This window comes from Heptranchias perlo, chromosome 30, assembly GCF_035084215.1.
Source record: "Heptranchias perlo isolate sHepPer1 chromosome 30, sHepPer1.hap1, whole genome shotgun sequence".
NCBI classification, from domain to species: domain Eukaryota; kingdom Metazoa; phylum Chordata; class Chondrichthyes; order Hexanchiformes; family Hexanchidae; genus Heptranchias; species Heptranchias perlo.
This window is the reverse complement of record NC_090354.1, coordinates 12,803,255-12,815,200: the sequence shown is the minus strand read 5'-3', so window position 1 is coordinate 12,815,200 and position 11,946 is coordinate 12,803,255. Positions and strand designations below refer to the sequence as shown.

The window sequence follows — 11,946 nt, the reverse complement described above, 5'->3', positions numbered from 1 at the left end:
TCTTATGCATGGTTCATACATATTCAGTAGCCAATGTCAGCTAATATTTTTTAAACGAGTACATGTTTCCCCTTCAGCAAAATCAGTGAGTAATACAGAAAGGTCAAAGAGCATTAATGAAGGAGTAGTGGGTTATATCAAATTACTGATCGTCCTAATCACATCTAACGAGTCCCCCTGCCTTTGTATGTCATCTCCTGTGTTGATAGTTCAAATATTGTGTTTGAAAGTAATATTCTGAAATAAACATGTCCATTCAATAAGTTAAACATAGAAATTCACATTCCCAGTTAAACAGTCCTCGGAAAGCATTCATAGGTATTTTAGTCATTGCTGAAAGCTTTTTGCAGAAGACCGGCGTTTTGAAGCGGGTAGTTTACATTTCAAGTGCACATTTCACAAACGTGCATTACTTGGCCTTTTGATATTTATTTCCAACAAAAGTCCGAGCAGCCTCAAATGGAAGCCTTGTCCAAGGGACAGATTTCACTCTGATTCCCACTCGTTCTTTCACAACGAGGTCTGAGCGCCGCCTGGTGAATTCTTGACACCAGCGCACCGACATTGGCAAATATCATTTTAGAAACAGTATTTGCTTACAATTTCTCTCCTTATATTCAGTAATAAAAATAATATCCCAGTGCAGAAATTGCCCCCCCCCCCAGTCTGTACAACTAGCCCAGACCCAATATGTTTGTCAAACTCTTTCGAAGAACCGGCAACAGGCATGATGGGCCGAATGGCCTCCTTCTGTGCTGTATCATTCTATGGTGGGTGAAATTAACATTGATTTACAAAAATTAATAGTGCATGGATGAGATGTTTGCAAACATGTATCTTAGTTTTGAATGTTTAAATTTTATGGCTGGAATCCATCCGCAAGACTATCACATTACGTATGGATGTGATCTATTCGCATTTTTCAAACAAACTGGCGCTTTCCTCACGAAATATGTTCCCTAGAGACAAAGGACTTTTGATTGGGATCAGTGTGGTCAGGAATACTCAAGCAAATAACGCGGTCCCGAAAATGTAATGAATTTTCTCTGTACGAGCTGTTCTCAAGCTCCTTGTCACTGGTGTAACAGTCATTCCCAGCAGGAAAGTGAGCACCGAGTGCAACTCATTATCTCTCAATTGTATCAGCATCGTGGTTGATTAAGATCCTTCCAACTTTATTACTTTATTACATTTAATAAGCAGAACAAAGCCTTGATTTCAAGACTAACTAAAATATCGTGTTCAGGGTGCATTACTTGGAGCAGTGTTTAAAACAGTCATTGAGATTATCACAAATAAATTGAAGAATTACCTGCACAGTAATAACCTAGTAAATAGCAGTCATCGTGGAGTCAGAATGGAAAGATCCTGCCTGACCTACCTCCTTGATTGTGTTTCACCAAATGACATCCCCAGTGGACTGGAAAGCCCTACTAGATGGTAGGCTTCTAAAGGCATTTGATAAAGTTCCATATAAAAAGATCAAAGCTATGGGGATTCTCAGTCCAAGTCAGAGGAAGTCCGTTCAAGCTATATAGTGCTCTGGTCAGACTACACCTTGAGTTTATGTCTAATTCTGGTTACCAAGACACGGGTCTATTGAAGATAGCACAGAAACAAGGTATGCAGCTGATTCTAAGCTTTAAGTGTTGGAGTCATGAAGAAAGACAGGAAAAACTTAGCTTTTCATCCTTGAAAGGAAGCAATTGAGAGGTGATCTTTTATATAGCAAATGGCATTGTTGCAATTTCGGGTTTGCACTAGGTATCTTCTCAGGTTCAGCACATTGATCTCTCTCATAAGTGGTCCTGCCTCTTTACAATCAGGAATTTACCTTTACTTCCCAATATCTAGTCATATAATAGTGTGATCTGGTCCTGTAATGAAACCCTTGTTATGTGAACTGGGTACTATAATCTCACATTGCCACAATGAGCATTTTTTTCCTATCCTATTTCGCAGGCTAAATACAACTTTTCTGATTAGCATTCTCACTAAATGTAATTGGCCCTGTACTTAAGAAGAAAGCTTTCTCTCTTTATGTCTGGCTTCCTTACCAAATCTCACAGACTGCCTTCCCAGACCTATGTTTATTTTGTCTTATTTCAACAGGAAGCCAATAATTTGCCCTATGACCTTCCCCCAGCTCTCTGTGTCTGGGGCTGGGGGATTGGCCGGTCAAGCTTCCAATCAACAGAAAATGCTGGAAGCTGCATCCTCTCGATACAGGCAACCCTACTTACAGTCTTTGTGAGAAAGAAATATGGCACTTTTCACAATCTCAGGATATCCTGAAGTTCTTTACAGCCAATTAAGTACTTTTGACATGGAGTCACTATTGTAATTTACGAAACGCTGCAGCCAATGTTGCGCACAGCAAGGTCCCACAAACAGCGATGTGATAATGACCAGATAATCTGTTTCTAATGATGTTTGTTGAGGGACACAGGACACCAGGGAGAACTCTTCTGTTTTCTTCGAATAGTGCCTTTAACGTCCACCCGAGAGTTTAATGTCTTAGCCAAATGACAGCACCTCCAGTGCAGTACTCAGGGAGTGCTGCATCGTTGGAGTGTCAGCCTAGATGTTGTGCTCAAGTTTCTGGAGTGGGACTTGAACCCTCAATCTTCTGACTCAGAGGCCTGAGGCTACCACTGAGCTATGACAGTCATTGATACACAGTTTTTGTATATAGTCAAAGGTACATATATTCCTTGTATATAAACAGTCACATGTATATACAGTCCTTGGATATGGGCAGCTATTGTTACCTATAGTTTTTGTAGATAGATACAGTCTTTGTATAAAGGGAAATGGTTTCAACCAGTTATTTCTTCTTCTACATTTAATGCACCTGCTATCGGTCTTGTCTCCGACCATGGCTTCGGAACTTTTCGTGCTTCTAATTGCTCGTATAATTTTAATAGCCGCTGTTGCCCAGTTCATGTCTTTTATCATTGATGCTGCCGTGTTTCCCCTTGTCTGATGACTAAACCCAGTATGTATAACCTCCCTCCCCGGTTTCATATGCGGTTCTCAGGCTCCCCATTTTTTCAATGCCTCCATAAGACCATAAGAGATAGGAGCAGGAGTAGGCCATTCAGCCCCTTGAGCCTGCTCCGCCATTCAATGAGATCATGGCTGATCTGATTTTTACCTCAACTCCACTTTCCCGCCTTTTCCCCATATACTTTGACTCCCTTGCTGATCAAAAATTTGTCGAACTCAGCCTTGAATGTATTCAATGACTCAGCCTCCACAGCTTTTTGGAGTAAAGAATTCCAAAGAATCACGACCCTCTGGGAGAAGAAATTCCTCCTCATTTCCGTCTTAAATGGGCGACCCCTTATTCTGAGACTATGCCCCCTAGTTTTAGATTCCCCCATGAGGGGCAACATCCTCTCAGCATCTACCCTATCGAGTCCCCTCAGAATCTTGTATGTTTCAATAAGGTCTCCTCTCATTCTTCTAAACTCCAATGAGCATAGACCCAACCTGTTCAATCTTTCCTCATAAGACAACCCTTCCATACCCGGAATCAACCTAGTGAACCTTCTCTGAACTGCCTCCAATGCAAGTATGTCCTTCCTTAAATAAGGGCACCAGAACTGTACACAGTACTCCAGGTGTGGTCTCACCAGCACCCTGTACAGTTGTAGCATGACTTCCCTGCTTTTATACTTCATCCCCCTGGACCTTTACCCTGCAAGTTACTGTAGTCTTACTTAGCCGAATGCTGTCGCGTTCGACGCAAAACTTAGCGCAAAGTGAACAGTGTGGGTGAAATTATACGTCGATGGCTTTGAAATGCAAGAATGAATAAATATGACCGCACTTCAGCTACTGAATCGCGCTGTGAATCAGGCTGCACTCAGACGGAGAAACTCTGCCAAAGGGGCGGAGGGAAGTGAAATCACTTTTTTAAATACTGTGGCGTCCGCTTAAAATGTGCTTAAGACTGTAGTGTTAGAATATAAAATTTGAAGTTTGCGTCGAAAGCAACTGTCTGTGTTGCAGAAAAGCAACTGATTACAGTTGCAAACACACCCAACAGCAACTTTTGGCGTCCTGTTGCTGAGCAACGGTTGTAATTTGCTCGCAGTCCGGGGCAGGCGAGACACTGTCTCTGTGGGAGCTGTCAATCAACCAGCGCCCTGCCAGTGAGCGTCGTTTTCTGGGCAGTCTCCGGTTTTATGTGTTTGCTTCGCTCCATTTCTGCACGCGTTACACTTTCAGTAAATATTTTAAGTTTAGCCATATTTTAACTTTTTACTCTGAAAATGTCTTCTGCACAACACTGGGAAGGACGGCGTAAGCAATGGATTCTGGATAAAAAAGTCAAGGCGTACGAGGTATGGTTCTTTACCAACATGCTAATTTGCAAGCGGCTACTAGTGTCATCTTGACAAACACCTGCAGGTAGTGATGGACACATAGATTAATACTAACGATAGCCCAGGGCAAAGGGCCCTTTTGATTGTATTAGCAAGTCTGTAAGAACAGTGGTGTTTATATGTGATCCAGTCTGTCTTGCCTAAATTATTGATTCCTGCTGCCTATGGTCCAAGGTCGCCCTCCAAAACCTAACCCAACCGACCATTCAACATGCATGAGCCTAGACTGTGTGTCAGCTGGTTATTCTACAGCAGGCGGCATTAAAACTCAGCCAGATTCTGTCCTAACCCAATGCTCACAACACATCAGCAATGGAGATTTTTTTAAAAGTACAAATGATAGCAAGACGCAGCAAGTCCATCAACATCTGACAAATGATGGGTTAAAGTAAAAGGACTTGCTTATCTCCTAGTTTCTAGTTCTGACCAAAGGTCAACACCTAAAACGTTATGTTCTGACGAAGGGTCTTCGACTTGAAACATTAACTCTGTTTCTTTCTCCACAGATGCTGCCTGACTTGCTGAGTATTTCCAGCATTTTCTGTTTTTATTTCAAATTTCCAGCTTCCGCAGTATTTTGCTTTCGACCTTAAAACGTTAACCCATTTTATCTCATTTAAGGTGCTGTGTTTCCAGCATCTCCTCATTTCTTCCATCCGGAGTAACTGAATGACGGTTCAGGAGTGGGAAACCTTTTTAACCTAGGGACGCTGAAGCAAATTGTAGCATCCCTACTGCTACCCTATCATATATGTGACTCATAACAGATCAAACCTAATACTTTCCTAATCTGTATGGCTCAGCTACTCGCTGCCTTAACCAGCTGAGCCACTGAGAGAACCACAGTTACGGTGTGTTGATTATTGTAATTATGAGCATATTCATACTTGTTAAAGTAAAAGTTGTTTTTTATACTGCATTGAGAGCCGTGCTAGTGGTGATGGGTCTCAGAGCCAGCTGCAACCGAAAGTCATTAGTTAAAGCTGATGGCTGAGAAGATTGCCCATTGCCGGCCTTAGTGAATCCTGGCAAGCTTTTGTTTAGGTTGCAACCGGCTGTGCAAGACCCGCGTCGAAAGCCCCCACCACTACTAGCACAGTGTTGACGCAATATAAGAGCACCTAAAGTTAATTGTTATAGAGTGTGCAGGAACAGGCAATTTACCTCTGTGCATCCTCCTCTGAGAAGTGTGGCTAGTCTCCCCCAGATTCTAATTGCGTCAATGTGCATAATGAGGGCTTTAGCACCTGCAGTTGTTCTTGTCCCTCACCAATAGAAACCTTATACTCCTTTTTTCATGGTTCCTTTTATCCAGACTTCATAAAAGTGCACCACTTCATCTTGACAAAATGTTTGACTTCTCATAGTCCATATTCATAAAATGTAATTTCATTGTTACTGTTTAAGGAGGAGCTTATAAAAAGGACGCAGTCTAACCCTTCAGATCAACCGAAGACAAGCAAAGGTACAAATACAGTGAAGTATATGTAGTATGTACTTTAATTAAGACAAATTTTCCTTACTTCAGGTCTGCTGTTTTTGTGGTACCTTCTACTGTGGTGAATGCTACTTGAAACTCTCCTGTCTTGTTCCTCCTAAGCTCCAAAACAGCGATACAACATCATCTCACTCCTTTCTTCATCTTCAGTGTCAAAATCGAGACTCATCACACTGGCTCTTACTCCAACTTTTCTTTTCCAGATCAACAGAACTGTAGAATTCCTTCCCTCAGTTTTTCCTTCCTCCTACAATGTAAAAATTTTAGAACCTAATCATGGGGGTCACCCATTCACTATTTCTTGACTTAACTTGACTTCTTTTTAATTCTGTACTATGGGCCTTGACCTTTCATCTAGTTTCATCCATTTTCTTTTTTAAAACCCTTTCTGGTTCTTCATTTTCTCTCAGTTTTATGTTGCCGTTCTGCCTATTCTATGCTGTTCCTAGCCCAGGAGAACAGTTTCTCACTGGGCTTGTGTTATGCGTTTGTTTGAGTAGTCAGGAGAGTAGAGGACAATTTGCGTGGGATGCAGGTGAGAGTCCTAGTGGCTGCTTTCCCCATGTATCTCTGAATTGATCCAGGTGTCAGATCAAGGGTTGAGATGGATTCTGAGTCAATTCATAGGTTGGGAGTTCATTGGATTTACTACACAAAATAGAGGTCAAATTTAGACCAAATTTACAAACAAATGTGACATCTTTTTTAAAATATCAAACAAGGTACAAAGGTAGCAGACTCACTCTAAGACATTCTCCTGAACACCCTTAATGACTTAAAGTGTGAGTTTGAGCTCCTCCAGTAGCCTAATGAATAAATGCACTATGTGATGTGGTACTAACCCATACAGATGAGAAGGCCCCAGGTTCAATGTCAAGTCTATGTTGACCTGGCTGAACTAAAGCAGGACAGCAGGTGGGACCTTACAGCCTCTGTGTCAGCGAGGGAGAAATCATCTAGTGCTCCTACTCCTGATCCTAATCTGTAGTTCCTGCTGGAAAGTGTGTGTGGACATCAGGTGAGGCTATGATCATGCTGTGATGCCCCCAAAGCAGAATAGCTGGCTAATACTCACTATTCATGTTCATACATTAAGAATGACCACTTAGGAGAGATGCCAGAGGACTGCAGTATCCTCGGAACCTCATCGCAGCATCAGTCAGTGCTTTCAGGAGGGGAAGAAGGAGGTTGAGGGAAAAATAGTAAACTTTGAATGTGTCACTTATACCAGTAAAGAGAATGTAAAATTACATTTAAATGAGATTTTCTTTTTTCCTGGAAGTTCCACAGCCTGAAATTTCAACTAGAAGTCAGACCCCTGGTTACATACCTGTTAGAAGATACACAGTAAGTGCCCTCTTATTTATGATTTTGTATAGCTCATGGAAACACAACATTGAACTCTCTGGTCCTTTTTAAAAAAAGAGCATTCAAACCTAATTTTAATGCATTAAATAAATAGAAATACAATCATTTAGCATCTAAGCTGTTTATAGAGAAATTTAATGGTGACCCAGATTTTCTTTTGTGTAGCTGATATTGTTATTTTCATCTCTTAAGGTATCAGTCCTCAGCCAATATAATGGCTGGTTCCAGTGCCTCTGCCTTTGCTTTGTAACAGGTTTCCTCTGAATTACCCCCACCTCCTTGTGGGGAAGCACCCAACCATTGCCCAGTGCATCACAGCCATGATCGGTACCTTGCTATAGGGGCAATGGTTTACACATAGGTATGCCCTGGCAGATTGTGATGTGCTAAACCAGTGAGCTGCCTCCAACTAATTATTTCCAAAATAGCCAGATTACTTTCCTCCCCTCCCCGTCAAAATAACAGATGCAGCAATCATCCACAGATTAATGTATTTCTTGATGTGAATGTACATTTTGCAGGTACACATTTAACCTGTGGGCTGTTAATATGGTAGTAGTGCAAGAACTTAGAACACAGGCTCTATGCCACAACTTTGAATCATGTTAAAAGCTATGATATATACAAGGTTTAGACTGGTATAAAACTCTAGACTTCCTGGGTTTTCATTTGGGACAGTCAGACATAATAATTTAAGAACTTTGTTTCAAAAAAATATATTGGGATCCTCAAATGGTTCAGTGAGCTTCTTCAGTCAGTAACTGAGCCATAAAGACTGGGAAGCTCCCAGGTCTGATCTCCACAGTGCTGAACTTGCTGATCTCAGCTAGGGCAGCAGTGGAGGGCAACACAATTGACTTAGCACTTCTGAATTAGGGAGAGGAAAATTGGCAGGATTCCTGCTCCTGATCACCATATAGCAACCCCTAATGAAGTAGATATGTTGATTTAGGGTAGGATCTGGTTCAGTGTGAAGACCCCACAGTCAAATAGCCTGCAGGCTCACTCATAAATAATGAGTATTTGGGCTAGGTAAGAGGGCATCTGAGGCGTATGGAACTATACCTCAGCAAGGAGTCCATGTCTTTAGCAACAGGGAGTTAGTGAAAATTGGGGGAGAATATTTAAAAATGTAAAAACTCTTCCTGCCAACACCGACGTGGGTTATGTGTGCTAATTAACCAAAACATTCATATGTGCCAGACATAGTTACATCCAGCACATGTCAAAGGTCACCATTCATCAACATCAGTGGCCAATTTGCTATGCCATTTATTGTTAAACGATTTGCTTCAAAAACAATTTTATTAGTGCTGAATGGCAGTAATGTTTTAAGGGGGTAGTTTTTAAACTTCTCACTTACGGCACTAAGGGATCGTGGATCAATATATTTGCACTCTAACTGGAGCTGTGGTCACATAATGGTGAAAGGTATACCTGATGAATAATTTATAAGTAGAGTGTATGTGGGAATGTTATGGCTACTATTAAATGTTCAATACCACTGCTGTGCATCTTCACCCAGCAACTCATGCTTCTTGTTATCTTTTGTTGCTATTTTTGTAACATTAAAAGCCCTGTAAGGTTTCACGTGCTCTGTTCACTTCAGGCTCCCTCCCAACACTTTTAATTTAATTTTACAGCAAAAAGACAGTTTCCAAATGCAGACACAGTTTTCAATGAACTAAAACTTGCCCCCTTCCACATCGTGAATGGGATAATCTTCCACAGGACTAACAATTACCCTTATACCATTGGATTGCGCAACAGAGCTACGTAGGCTGCTTACTGTGTGGTCCCGTCCACTGCAAAAGGTGCTACTGATCTAATCACACTTGTTTTGAGACTGTAACTATGACTTTTTTAAAAATTGTAGGTCGATCCCCACTGCCAAATAAATATTTTATTTCACTGTTTTGTTCAGACATCCAGTCAGCCTGAAACACGGAGCCTGTGAAGGAAGCAAAGCTCCACCCTGCCTCTAACAGATCTAAAGTTATATCTTTTTATATCACCACAGCCTGATGAAAATTTATGAATTTAAATTTGACTTCAAATTGTTGTACTTTTAAGAGTTTTGAATTTTTTTGTGGGGAAAAGGCAATGCACAAATAGTGTCTAGATATATATCTACATTTATGTAGGTTACTTGATGCAGCTATGTATATACAAGTTAATGACATCAGAAAATATCTCAAGTTTTTGAAATGTTAATGCATGCAAGGTTATGGATCCATATCAAATATTCAGATTGTCTTTGGAACCACAAGAGTAGGAAAGTTGTTTGATATGAAAGTCTGCTGTCAAAAGGTAACAAAACCATCAGACTGACTGCTGTTCACATCCTACCTACTTGAATGATAGACTTGGTTATTACCCTAGTGGAAAAGAACTTCTTTGATCTTGTGTGTTCAAGTCTGCCTTTGGAGTCCAACAATAATTGGAGGAGCTGCAGGTGAGAACTCAGTTGAAAGATCCTGGAAAGGACACTGAGATTTTGACAGTTCATTTCCAGAACTGTAGTGTGTTAGTCAAGCATTATATTGCCCATTATTTGCTGTATTCTTGTACTTCTGTGAAATTACCGTCCTAGCAGATAAATTCAACTGTTCGTTTTAGTCTTAACATTGCAGTGTGACAGCCTTTTGGAGTGAACAGGGGAGCATGACAGGTAACCCACACGATCTTCAGTGTGAAATATCGAGGTAAAAGGTTATTGTTCATCTGCACATTCGTGTCATGCACAAGAATGCACATTTTGGTTCAAAGTGGACAAGGGCCTGCTATGGCATTGCCTTTTTGCTGTGAACCTGTATCAAGAAGGTTGGGACAGCTAGAACCAGAATAATATCCACAAAATAAAAAAAAGCTCATTGAATATGTTAAACATTAATGCGTCGGCCTCCACAAAAAGTTCTTGCTTGTTGAACACAAATGGCATTATGTTTTTAATGTGCCTTTTCCTCTGTTTTTTGTTCTTCAGTCCACAGACTATAATCAACAATGGTGAAGAACTGAACTATCAGGCAGCACAACCTCAAGATCATGAAGACCTTTCCCTCTAACTAAGAAAAGTCCTGTTTTCAAACAATACTAGGAAGAAAAATAATAGATTGTTACTCAGCTTGTTGACCAATACCAAATACCAGTCTGCAAAACTCAAGTCAATAAAATCTTTCCTTCATCATTTGTCAACTCACAAGACAATGTTGTCTCTCTTTCCTTTCCAAGTAATTACTTTGGCATTCTGCTGCCAGAACTATTTTGTATAATCCTGAATGTTATTATATATCTCTGTACCCCTCTATGGGCCCTTGTAAACAAGTCTAGGTGGCTTCTACCAACACATTTTAAAATGTATTTCCTTCCTCTTGATCAGCTCCTCTGCAGCACATATTCTTCACAGTTTTGGCCAACAACTTTCTCAAACCAACTGCTCATAAGTGCTTGAAAACAGTCCTGATTGACTTCTGGGTTGGAATCACCCGGTGCAATATTATTAGTAAAGGTTCTGTTAACATACTCATATGGAACAGATTAACTTCTATTAGAAGAGCAGAGGAACTTCATCCAAACATATTAGCATGTTTGTACTAATAATGCATAGCACTGTTTCAAGACATTGTTCTTCATTTTTTTTCCCTCACCCTTACTGTGAGTAATGCTCTTTGCTTGCCTGTCATGGAATGGCTGAGATTGGGAGCTTACCATGTGAGGAATTGTGCATACAAGTCCTAGTCCTATCGCTCTATGGTACGATACATTGCTAGCCCCATATTTAATAATGTGAATGTTAGATGCCAGTAGCTCAATTGGGAAAACTTACATTTATACAATAGCACCCTGATTTTTTAAAAAACTGTTTACGTGGCTCTCATTTAAAAGAGGAACTGTGTTGTCAGAATAGTAAGCAAGATGTTGGCACCCTCATTGGTGTCATTTAGCCCTCTCTCGTTTCCAAATTTTGGGCTTTGGTCAGAGATAGCCAAGGGAGTGGCAATTTGTATAGATTTGCTTCAGTGATGTAATGATGTACTCCAGTAATAGTGTGAACGGAGGCAGTAACTATGCAGCATGCCCCTGTCTGAGAGGAACACATTTCATCAGTGCTGAGTTCACGTTCTGATCAAACGCATCACACAAAAAGTGCTAGAATGGGTAACCCTGATATGTTGCCATTATCAGCTGAGGATCTAGTTAGATTTGCTATCATAGTATGAGATTAGGGTTAAATTAGTCTCAGTTCAAAACAAAATGTACCTCCAACTCATCTGGGGCCTTAGAACACTGTAATGGCACTCCCTGTAGCACCATCATACCTTCCAGCTCCTGCCAGTATCTAAAGAATACTAGCAGCCATCAAAGCATTCTAAATCTGAGGCGTACCATTAGAAGATAACCTGAACTTAAAGCAGAGTTTATAAATTCAATATCAAATCCAGATGGTAACATGAATTGATTGATATGGTTTAGTTGTGTGCCATATATCTAAGCGACAGGTTTTGCTACTTCTTTTGATAGACATCCATCTATTTGGCACCATTGGAAACATGGGGAATTGCAACTGATGATGCATGCAAACCCCAATTTGTCCCAGGTGGCAATATTTATTTTTCTCTTTCCCTTCGGGCCTCTTAACACAATAGTTCAAAATCAATAGCTCGTAAATGAAACGTTGAGTGTTGG

At 40.6% G+C, this 11,946-nt stretch overlaps 1 long non-coding RNA gene across 1 annotated transcript; it reads left to right on the top strand.

Annotated features, from left to right (window-relative positions):
• The first annotated feature begins 3,864 nt into the window (after positions 1-3,864).
• Positions 3,865-11,306, top strand: LOC137300137 (uncharacterized). The gene is made up of 4 exons (XR_010958030.1): positions 3,865-4,352; positions 5,802-5,859; positions 7,175-7,239; positions 10,244-11,306. It is a non-coding gene; the product is annotated as an uncharacterized lncRNA (long non-coding RNA).
• Positions 11,307-11,946: the final 640 nt, after the last annotated feature.